Raw genomic sequence first — 12,660 nt, 5'->3', positions numbered from 1 at the left:
GCGAGATGGTAATAAAATACATTAGTTCAGACAACTTTTACAGCACATTGTTGAAGTCGACAACGTCACCAGGTTCACACCTGTACCGTCCAGACTCGTGGAGGACAACTCCGGACAGGTAACTTTACAATCATAAACGCGACCTGGAAAATAAGAGAACATCTCAGAATGTACCTTTATCTCCGTTGCTGAAAACATTCTCAAAACGTCTCTGTTCCCATTGCACGTCAAGGTTGCGCGATAGATTTGTTGAAGCGTGAAACACGACACATCTGCTACGTCCTTTTAGCGAAGCGGTACTTCTGAACAAACGATGGGACTTCCTCGTCGAATACGGGAGCGCGCAATGAACAGGAGCGCGCAGTGAATTAAAGGGCGGTGGCGCGAACAGGTCACTGTTTGGCCGATGTTTAAAATAGGGGTGTATTCACGAGGAAACCTTATTTTACGCCTGCTGCGTAACCATTACCAAACCGAAGCACCCGGGTTGGGACCTACCTGAATTTGGCCAATAGAAACTGGTTGTTTTCAATGCGAAAGTTTTAGCAGCTGTTGGTGTGCAATAGATCTCGTGGTGTGTGTTCATGTATGCCAAGGGAAGCGCACAAAAAATGTACCAAGAAAATAAAAATAAAAACATAAAATAATGTATCTTTCTTCTATATGTGTTTCATGATTTTCCTTCATATTGGCAAAAGGCTAAATGTATATCACCAGAGAAAACATCCAAGTGAGCGAAACATGGGCCCTCTGTCTCTGTATGTATAGACCATCTATCTGATGCTGTCTGGTCAGTGAAACAGCCTGTCTCTGTATGTATAGACCATCTATCTGATGCTGTCTGGTCAGTGAAACAGCTCCCCTCTGTATGTATAGACCATCTATCTGATGCTGTCTGGACAGTGAAACAGCTCCCCTCTGTATGTATAGACCATCTATCTGATGCTGTCTGGTCAGTGAAACAGCTCCCCTCTGTATGTATAGACCATCTATCTGATGCTGTCTGGTCAGTGAAACAGCTCCCCTCTGTATGTATAGACCATCTATCTGATGCTGTCTGGTCAGTGTAACAGCTCCTCTCTGTATGTATAGACCATCTATCTGATGCTGTCTGGTCAGTGAAACAGCTCCCCTCTGTATGTATAGACCATCTATCTGATGCTGTCTGGTCAGTGAAACAGCTCCCCTCTGTATGTATAGACCATCTATCTGATGCTGTCTGGTCAGTGTAACAGCTCCCCTCTGTATGTATAGACCATCTATCTGATGCTGTCTGGTCAGTGAAACAGCTCCCCTCTGTATGTATAGACCATCTACCTGATGCTGTCTGGACAGTGAAACAGCTCCTCTCTGTCTCTGTATGTATAGACCATCTATCTGATGCTGTCTGGTCAGTGAAACAGCCTGTCTCTGTATGTATAGACCATCTATCTGATGCTGTCTGGTCAGTGAAACAGCTCCCCTCTGTATGTATAGACCATCTATCTGATGCTGTCTGGACAGTGTAACAGCTCCTCTCTGTCTCTATATGTATAGACCATCTATCTGATGCTGTCTGGTCAGTGAAACAGCCTGTCTCTGTATGTATAGACCATCTATCTGATGCTGTCTGATCAGTGTAACAGCTCCCCTCTGTATGTATAGACCATCCATCTGATGCTGTCTGGTCAGTGAAACAGCCTGTCTCTGTATGTATAGACCATCCATCTGATGCTGTCTGGTCAGTGAAACAGCCTGTCTCTGTATGTATAGACCATCTATCTGATGCTGTCTGGACAGTGAAACAGCTCCTCTCTGTCTCTGTATGTATAGACCATCTATCTGATGCCGTCTGGTCAGTGTAACAGCTCCCCTCTGTATGTATAGACCATCTATCTGATGCTGTCTGGACAGTGAAACAGCTCCTCTCTGTCTCTGTATGTATAGACCATCTATCTGATGCTGTCTGGTCAGTGAAACAGCTCCCCTCTGTCTCTGTATGTATAGACCATCTATCTGATGCTGCCTGGACAGTGAAACAGCTCCCCTCTGTCTCTGTATGTATAGACCATCTATCTGATGCTGCCTGGACAGTGAAACAGCTCCCCTCTGTCTCTGTATGTATAGACCATCTATCTGATGCTGTCTGGACAGTGAAACAGCTCCTCTCTGTATGTATAGACCATCTACCTGATGCTGTCTGGTCAGTGAAACAGCCTGTCTCTGTATGTATAGACCATCTATCTGATGCTGTCTGGACAGTGAAACAGCTCCCCTCTGTATGTATAGACCATCTATCTGATGCTGTCTGGACAGTGTAACAGCTCCTCTCTGTCTCTATATGTATAGACCATCTATCTGATGCTGTCTGGACAGTGTAACAGCTCCTCTCTGTCTCTGTATGTATAGACCATCTATCTGATGCTGTCTGGTCAGTGTAACAGCTCCCCTCTGTATGTATAGACCATCTATCTGATGCTGTCTGGACAGTGAAACAGCTCCTCTCTGTCTCTGTATGTATTGGCCATGCTTTCTGAGGATGTAACAGTGATGATGGCTATTGGGCTTCCTATCAAGCACTTTGAGAGCCTGTTTGTAGACAGACTGAATAGGTTTTAAATGTTTGGCTGGCAGGAAGATTGGCCCCAGTGATGTACTGGGCCGTACGCAATACCCTCTGGAGCGCCTACTCCCTATAGGCTGTCTCATCGCCGTTGGTGATCAGGCCCACCACCGTCGTGTCGTCAGCAAAGTTGTTGGTGTTGGAGTCGTGTACGGTCACACAGCCGTGGGTGAACAGAAAGTACAGGAGGGGACTGAGCACACACCCCTGAGGGGCCCCCGTGTTGAGGATCAGTATGACAGATGTGTTGTTGCCTACCCTTACCACCTGGGGGCAGCCCGTCAGGAAGTCCAGGATCCAGTTGCAGAGGGAGGTGTTTAGTCCCAGGGTCCTTAGCTTATTGATGAGCTTTGTGGACACTATGGTGTTGAACGCTGAGCTGTAGTAAATGAATATCATTCTCACATAGGTGTTCCTTTTGTCCAGGTGGGAAAGGGCAGTGTGGAGTGCAATAGAGATCGCATCATCTGTGGATCTGTTTGGGCAGTATGCAAATTGGAGTGGGTCTAGGGTTTCTGGGATAATGGTGTTGATGTGAGCCATTACCAGCCTTTCAGAGCATTTCATGGCTACAGATGTGAGTGCTACGGGGCGATAGTCATTTAGGCAGGTTACCTTGGTGTTCTTGGGCACAGGGACTATGGTGGTCTGCTTGAAACATGTATTACAGACTAGATTAGGGACATGTTGAAAATGTCAGTGAAGACACTTCTCAACTGGTCAGCGCATGCTCTGAGTACGGGTCCTGGAAATCCATCTGGCCTTGTGAATCTTGACCTGTTTAAAGGTCTTACATCAGCTACAAAGACCATGATCACACAATTGTCCGGAACAGCTTGCATGCATGGTTCAGTGTTGCTTGCCTTGAAGCGAGCATAGAAGATATTCAGCTCATCTCGTAGACTAGCGTCAGTGCGCAGCTCATGGCTGGGTTTCTCTTTGGAACCCCTAATAATCTGGTAGGTTGGCGTCACTGGGAAGCTCTCGGTTGGGTTTCCTTTTGGAATCCCTGATAGTCTGGCGTCACTGGCCAGCTCTTGGCTAGGTTTCCCTTTGGAATCCCTGATAGTCTGGTAGGTTGGCATCACTTGGCAGCTCTCGGCTGGGTTTCCTTTTGGAACCCCTGATAGTCTAGTAGGCTGGCGTCACTTGGCAGCTCTCGGCTGGGTTTCCCTTTGGAATCCCTGATAGTCTGGTAGGATGGCGTCACTGGGCAGCTCTCTGCTGGGTTTCTGCTTGGAAATTCGATAGTCTAGTAGGCTGGCGTCACTGGCCAGCTCTCGGCTGGGTTTCCCTTTGGAATCCCTGTGTCATGACTGTCCTGATCAGGTCAGGGTACAGGAGACCACCACCCTACAGATTATCTCCCAAACCCCCAACAGAGGAGGAGAGATCTAGGGGTCTGAAGATGTGGGGGTTTTATGACACCTCACGCCCATAATAAAACTTAGGCCACAGAGAAATTCCTTTGTCCTAACAATGGAGAACTGGCCTCAGAACATTAAACATGCAATAAAGGGACTTTGGAACAATGGTTTCCATCAGCCACAATGGTGGTTATGACGAAAAGTGGAATATTAAAATGTATGTAACTTTTGTATTTGTTTTTAAAGGTTAAGAGATGACGTTATTATGAAAACATTGTACCTTTAAGAGTTTTCCCAGTATATGCCTGATGTTTATACATTGTACGCTGTTTGGAAAATATCCAAATCAAACAGAATGTTTTGGTAAAGATGAAATGTGAAGTTAGTGTCTAAAATCGGATTTTTAACCAAATCTAAGCCTTGCCCCCTTTACTTGGTCCGCCCAGAGAATTGCCCTAAAGGCGGTTACACCCACTTCTGACCCGAGGGTATAAGACAGGAGAGTGAAGAATTAACATAGGAGACTATTGACCCCAAGCTGCAGCTAAGGTCTAACAAAGTCGACGAACCCCAAAACGAAACACAAGGTTGAAGACAAAGAAATATTTTTCTACACGAGCTACGGACGAGTAGCTGTGTCTAAGCGGGTGAATTCAAGCCGAACCACCCAGCCTCCACTCTCCATTGAATCGTGGTATCGACACCATTCGAGCCGAAGCTGTGAGCTCTGAGCTACAGAGCTGTCTGTCCTCAGAAGACCCCTTTCCGATCAAGGGTGAGGATCAGACCACTTAGCCAAGAAGGACACTGACATCGTGAGGACAACCAGAGAGTTGCGCCGGAGAAGTGCGTCATTTAGAAGCCTAAACGACCCACGCGGAGCTTCCCACCTGAGACCTCCAACACGTAATTACATCATTATATTCTGACCCATAAGAGCGGCAGTTCGGGGCAAGGCTAATTTTAAATAAGCATTGGCTGACAAATGAACCCAAATGTATATTTCTCTCGTGTACTTCCTTTATTTCTCTCTCTTTAAAATCCCCATTTTGGGTAACAAGCGCCATAGTGTGTTGGCCCGTTATACTAAGTCCTAATCAATAGCGAGACTGTGTTTTGTGTATGTGCATTTTTATCATCATTTTAGCTTGCTAGTAAATAAATAATCAACTAAGATTGGTGTGGTAAATTCAGTGGTAAAGCCCGGGTCCGTGCAGATTCCCGGATTATACGACGTTCAGATTATGAGACTGTAGAGGAAATTGATTAATTTAGCGACTGTTGTAATCGATATTCTGATATCCTTTGAGTTAATTTGGGAAATAGAAACTCAATCAAAACAATGTTCCCATGGTGCCCCAGGTTAATGAGTTAATAATTGCTTGATTCATTGCTTAATTCATTTAATCACGTAATTATAAACCGTTAATCATTCGATGAGCAACAGTCATCACATTAACTAATACAACGTCACGACATATGGCGCCCCCTGTGAGGAATCTAAGATAGGACTAGGCCGCACTGTTGTGTTATTCCATATCAATTGTGTAGCAATATATATACACATTCCATTAATAGCTATAGGCAGGACTAGTGCGGGAGAGAAGTGTGTGTGTCGTTCCATTTCACCCAGATACTGGTCGGGAGAGAACGACCCCTGTTGTATATCTGACCAAAGCCAGTGTGAAGGGGGTCTACTGAATGCTACGAGCTAGGGCATATGTACCAGCCGATGCAGGCATTCTGAGAAATAATACTAGTTGGGCCTAACGTAGTGTTATTTCTGTCGATCGCTTTCAGGAGTGATCTGACTCGGTCATAAGTAATTCCTAGAGCAGAGGACATATGAGCCAGCCATTACGGAAATTAGAGTAGATATATTCGTTTGACCGAAGCGAAGTTATTATCTCTCTACCTCTCGCGTTTGGTAACGGGAAGAGGTTAAGGGTTGAACGTGAGACGTCACCAAGTAAACCTGTTCCCTTGTTGGAGGGAACATCCCTTGTGCGGCGAGGAGGAAACCCCGCGCAAGGAAAGCTAAGCATTGCGCCAGATGCTAAGCTAACAAAGGGGAGCAGCCATTTTTGTTTTCCTCTTTGTTCATAGTGAATTCCCGCGTTAGACGGGAATCCTGTGTGATCTCAGCTTGGGCTATCCGTAACCTCTGGCGAAGAATCGCCAGTCATTTTTCGTGAAATAAGTCAGGTTACGCTGTAGGATATCAAACCAGTCTTAACCGATTAGATATCATTGTCTTGTTCAATTTTATACATACATTAAATTGATACACTACCTCTCCAGGTTGGTTATGGGAATAATACACACACGAATGTGCCATAACCAATGAGACATGGTTAAACTGTTCCACGTTAACTTAGATATAGCAACTATTTCAGGTTAATTAAAGCTAATTCCTTTAGCCTATACGGGGTTGACTAATCATTCAAATTGATTAATAGATTACAGCTGTTTTACCAGCTTAATGGTGTTTAGGTAGACTTTTTAACAGTTTTGTAAAATTCTATTTTCATTGGTACCCTGTCGATTTTAGCTTGTGTTAACAGTGACCTCCGGTGGTGAAGAATCACCAGTAATTATTTTTAAATAATTCAGGTTATGCTGTACGATATCTAACCGGTCTCAACTGATTGGATATCATTGTCTCGTTCAATTTAATATACATTAAATTGCTACACTACCGTCCAGGTTGGTTATTGGAATAATACACAAACTAATGTGTTCTAACCAATGAGACATAGTTAAACTTTTCAATGTTAACTTAGATATAGCAATTACTTCAGGTTAATTAAAGCTAATTCCTTTAGCCTATACGGGGTTGACTAATCATTCAAATTGATTAATAGATTAAAGCTGTTTTACCAGCTTAATGGTGTTTAGGTAGACTTTTTAACAGTTTTGTAAAATTCTATTTTCACTGGTACCCTGTCGATTTTAGCTTGTGTTAACAGTGACCTCCGGTGGTGAAGAATCACCAGTAATTATTTTTAAATAATTCAGCTTATGCTGTACGATATCTAACCAGTCTCAACTGATTGGATATCATTGTCTCGTTCAATTTAATATACATTAAATTGCTACACTACCGTCCAGGTTGGTTATTGGAATAATACGCAAACTAATGTGTACTAACCAATGAGACATAGTTAAACTTTTCAACGTTAACTTAGAGATAGCAACTCTTTCAGGTGAATTAAAATTAAAATTCCCAAATAGCCGATACAGGTTAGATTTATCATTAAAATCGATTTAATCAATTAAACCTGTTTTGGCAAGTTCAGTAATAACCAACTCACATTACTGACCCAGTCTTGATGATTCATTGACGTTTACAAACTGAGTTAAATCGTGTTTGCAGCCTCCAACTAAAAACCCCAAACATTACGTAAATTGAAATAACTGACAATCATAATAATGAGCAATCCATCAGATGGGTTTCCACCCATTTCCCCTCTAATCAGTGGACCTTCACCCACGGAAAGATTGATCGCGGACCTCAGCAACGATGCAAATCCTAACTATGCCGAGGGGCTGAAAATGTTAGATTTCAATGCCATAAGCGAGAAAAATGCTGACATTGCGACAGACGCTCTTCAAAATAGACCATCAGGCGGAGGCCTTGTGAAGGTTCTCTCCAGTTTAGCCCTCAACTATGCCCACCAGCAGAGATGGACAGTGCACCAGTACCTCAGTGCCCAGCAGAGGCACGAGCAGGAAGCTGGGGAGTTCAAGGTACAGGTGGAGAGAACCAGGGAGCTGGCATCGAAAGCCGAAAAAGATAAGCTACTGCTAGTTGAGGAACTGTGTGTGAGAACAGATAAATTGGAAGATCTGTCTAACACTTATAACAAAGAACGCGAACAAACTCTTGACCAAGTCCGTATTCTAAAAGAACAACTCGGTTTAGCCAAAACTAAATACGATGAAGTCCACGCGAAACTAGATGAATCGGAAGAGCTAGTTAGAAAACGGGGCGAGCAAATTGATGCCCTACAAACGGTTGTGAATGAAACCACTCAAAGTAATAATGCTCTATTCCAAAAGCTGCAGACCAAAGACGATCAGTTAATGAACACAATGACCAAGTTGGAGGACAAAACAGCAGAACTCATTGAAGTCGCTGATTTAATGAAGGATGAGAAAGACCAGGTGAGAAAGTTGGAAAATGTGACCTCTAAACAAAAGGAGGACATCGCATCACTGGATCTCTCACTCCACACTCGCGACCTCTCCCTGCAAACCATGACAGATAAGTATGAGGCCGAGCGAAAAAAGGGCGACACCTACGTGTCGAAAATAAACACCCTCAACTCCCAGGTGGACTCTGCGATGCAGCATAACACCACCCTTAGGTATCATCTGGAGGAACTCCAGAACAGTCACGCGCTATCGCGGGACAACCAAACCAAGCAACCTAGCTCACATCCGGAGCTAAGAGAACGAGGGAATGTAGATGACAGGAGATTTCAGCCTCTTTCTCTTGGCCATTCGGCCCACAGTGAATTGGGGCCTCCTCGCCAACACAACCACAGCTTGACTTTTCCTCTTGGCCTCTCGGCCCACAATTCTCCACGGGAGAGTGCAGATGCTCCCCGCGCACTTGGTGGGGATCGCCTTGACAAAATCGTCAAAAACTTCCGCCTCTTCGACCCCGTTCCGGGAAAGCCAAACGACACTGAGACATTCTTAGCCGACATAGAGGACGCCTTGGATGGCTACCCAAACACTACGAATGCAGACAGGCTCTATCTTTTGAAGCGAACGTCCAACAGACACGTGACAAGGTTCATCCGTCTACAAGAGCAACACGTGCAAAACTTGCCACGGTTTTGAAAATAGAATTCAGTGGTTCTGCGACTCGCAAACACGATAGTTCATTGGCTAACAATATCAGACAAGCTCGAAATGAACACCCACAAGCCTACTATCACCGGCTTCGTTCAGCTTACTTTGGCATGCTCACTGAAACAGGAATGGAAGACCTATTACCGTTCAAACAACTTTTTCTGTCAAACATGTCTCCCAACTTCATTAACTACTTGGGCCCTACTGCCCACGTCGGGTTGCCAATCTCGACGCTCCGAGAGCTGGCAAGCACCGCTTTTGAAGCATCAAAAGCAAGCCGGGCTAAGAGCCCGGACACCTTGACTTTCGAGCTTAGGCGGGAACCATCACTCGAATTAGAAGGGGCTGCATCAGGGACATATGCTGTAAAAGAGGACGATCAAAGGGGGTGGCTACCAAGTAACCACCACCCCGACAACCACCGCCGTAACAATAGCTACGATGAACGTCCCCAATCTAACAGGTCCCGTAGAGATCAACCTAGCCGACATGCCCCTCCGCCTAACTCTCACAAAGGGTCAGGACACAAGGGTAACAAGCGTAACAAGGGCAACAAAGTGTTCAACAATGATTTAAACGCTAACCGAAATGATATAGAAGCTCTGATAAAAGATGTACTGCATCGTAAGAAATTTGAGAAAGAGGACAAGGATAAATCCTCATGACTAGGCGTAAAATCGTTGGAAACCGAGTCCGCCGAAATTCATGCAATTCAAGAGGACGCAAACATTTCCATTACCCCCGCCCCCACTCGAATCCCTGTCCAGGTACCGCCCGTTCTAGACATAAGCCCGCAGGTTTTGTCTACAGACTTGGACACGGAGGTGGAGATGCACGAGATAAGCAGCTTTGCAACAGATGATTCCTCTACCATTCCGATAGAGGACCCACTGGGTCACGTAGGTGACTTATCTGTCTTGGAAATCGACGCAGATTACAAACCGCTCCGTTCTCCCAACCCACTCCATTTTGTTGGGGATATGACGAGAAAAACCAACTCGAACAGGCCATACCTTAGAACAGTCCTGGAGGACTGTGTGACCTGTCACGCTCTGATAGATTCGGGTTCAACAATTTCCCTCATATCCGAAACCTTGCTGGATGAACTAAAAAGGGCAGTGGACCCAACAAAACGTTGGTTGAAAACGGAACATTGCGATACGAATCTTCGAGGTTTCACTCAAGCTACCTCGCCCCTAACCAAACGTCTCCTACTTAAACTCAACTTCGAAAGAGTGTCACTGATACACCCCGTGTATGTGACTAGCATCGAAATCGAACGAATGCTGATTGGGAGTGATTTAATTGACCGTTTGGTACCACTAATGGATTGGAAAACAAATCAAATCTGGTCACAAATACCTATGCCAACTCCGTTGACTTCGCCGCATTCTTCCAAGGCTACCTGCCATACATTGTGCAACGACGTGGGTCCGACGTCAGCATCTGACGCAAACCCTGTGAACTTGGCCATGAGCCCGCCATTTGTGGCAAAGGACAATGTGAGTTCGACTCGGAACTTAACCGAACATGTGGTTTTCTTGTGCGGCTTGGGTGATTCACCAGCCGACACTTACCGCCCTCCTCTGATAGGGGGCGTGTGCCTAAACGGCACTAGGGCTGAGGATACCAGGCTGGCCACCTGGTCAGAAAAATCCGCAATCAGTTTGGAAATGTTCAACGAAATTTCGAAAACGGCTAACTGCCATTCCCTTGTGCCGAAAACGTTTAGATTTCCACTGGGAACGACTCCCCAGACAACACTCACCGCAATAGGGGTGTGTGCGCTGTCGATCCGCATTGGAACCAAGGAATTATCCCACTACCTACTGGTTGTCGCGGACCTCCCACATACAGTCTATGTGGGAGCGGACATTTTGGTAAGATTGGGTGTTAAACTTGATACCATACACCAAGTTCTTTGGTCTTTGGCGCAGCCAAACCAACATGCCTTGTCTTTCGACCCGGTGCGAATGGCTTCCGGGCAGACTATTCCTGAAGCTTGCAAGACGATAACTGAGTCCGCCATGTTGATACCGGCAAGAACCACAGAGGTTTCTGTAAGACTGAACCTGGCGCCCGGATACCGGATGGAAGGCACCACTGCGTTCTTCCAACCCTCTCCAAAACTATTCGACTTGGGGCTAACTATCAATGGCAACCCACTGTTGGAACTAACCACTAGATCCACTTACCTCCTGGTACAAAATCTGACTCAAGCGGATATTTCCATTCCTCGGCACACTCAGCTAGGAACATTGATCGATTACGCCTTCCATGATTTTGAACTAGTTGTTCCTGTGATTGGGCCTCTTCCGTCCTCCCTAGACCTAGATGGCGAGGGAGGTACGCTGTTTACTTGTCAGTCAAAAGCAATAGCACTAACTCCTGTATTGCCACTGGACGACACATCGGCATTCCGGCTGGATGCCGATCCTGACAGCAACCTGTTAATATACTCCATCGTCACGGAGGATGATATTGCGTCTCCTCCTGCATGCGAAGTACACTCTTGTGAGAAAACAACCGATGACTCTTCCAAAGGTGACATGCCGTCACCACCCGATGAAGACCTGTACAATGTCGCCGAACCATATCCTGGTTTCCATGCACAGGTAATACAACTACTGTCGGAGGCTGATGCTCTTGTCAATGACACTGAACGCCATCAGTTGAGAGAATTGTTTAACAAACACAGTGAGATCTGGTCGACAGACTCGCTGGATTGCGGGGTTACGGGTATCCATGTGGTGCGTATTCCTACGCCACCCGGAGCAACTCCTACGTTCGTTAGACAATACAAAATCCCGCTCGCAGCATACGCAGCAGTACAAGAGATTATCGATTCCTTATTAGCTAAACGGATAATCAGGGAATGTAACAGTACGTACAGCGCTCCCGTGTGGCCCGTTCTGAAACCAACGGGTAAATGGCGTCTTACCATTGACTATAGACAACTCAACAAACTGGTTCCGTTGTCTCGTTGGCCAATGACACAGCTCGACCAAGAGTTGCCAAAGGTGGCAAACGCCAAGTACTTCTCCACAGTCGACGTGGCAAATGGTTTCTGGACCATGACAGTCGACCCGCGTGACCAACACAAGTTGGCTTTCTCTTTCTCGAACAAGCTCTTCACGTTCAATCGTTGCCCATTCGGGTATGCGAACTCCCCCTCAGAGTTCAACATCTTCCTGCACAAGGCGATGCCAGACGCAGCCTCTAGGGGGACGATAATTTACGTGGACGACGTTCTCATGAGAAGTGAGACTTGGTCACATCACCTCAATGAAATGGACCACGTTCTCACCCAACTCGGGACTGCAGGGGCTAAGTTGGCCATCATGAAAGGGCAATGGTGCAGGACCAAGGTAAACTACGTTGGGCTTCTGGTGGGTGCCGAGGGCATCCTGCCACAGTCTAACCGAATCCAAGCAGTCCGCAACATCAAAACACCTACAAACCTTCACGAGGTGCGCAGCTTCTTGGGAGTATGTAATTACTCCCGTCAATTCATCGAAAACTACGCCGACTTGTCAAAACCGTTGACTCACCTTCTTCAGAAAGACACCCCATTCGTTTGGGATGTCACTCACAACGAAGCGGTGGCTTCCTTGAAAACCTGCGTTTGCGGAGGCACCCTGCCTGGTATACCCCAACAAAGACAAGACATTCTTTTTGGAAGTCGGTTTCTCAGAGCACTGCCTTAGCGCTGGTTGTACAAAAATACGAACCAAGACAAAGTGTGGTTGCTTACGCGAGCAAAACAATCAACCCGCCGAACACAAATACTCAGACTGCGAAAAAGCGCTGCTGTCGACAGTCTGGGCG

General features: G+C 45.9%; 1 protein-coding gene across 3 annotated transcripts in view; it reads right to left on the bottom strand.

Moving 5' to 3' along the window:
- LOC115182686 (multiple C2 and transmembrane domain-containing protein 2) overlaps nucleotides 1–331 on the bottom strand; it is a gene marked incomplete at its 3' end in the record, with an annotated part of 72,936 nt that extends 72,605 nt beyond the window's left edge. For all 3 annotated transcript variants that reach the window (XM_029744181.1, XM_029744183.1, XM_029744182.1), the window contains 1 exon segment: nucleotides 175–331.
- Nucleotides 332–12,660: the final 12,329 nt, after the last annotated feature.

Source organism: Salmo trutta, unplaced genomic scaffold, assembly GCF_901001165.1.
Source record: "Salmo trutta unplaced genomic scaffold, fSalTru1.1, whole genome shotgun sequence".
In the NCBI taxonomy this organism is placed as follows: Eukaryota; Metazoa; Chordata; class Actinopteri; order Salmoniformes; family Salmonidae; genus Salmo; species Salmo trutta.
This window is presented reverse-complemented; position numbering and strand designations above follow the sequence as displayed.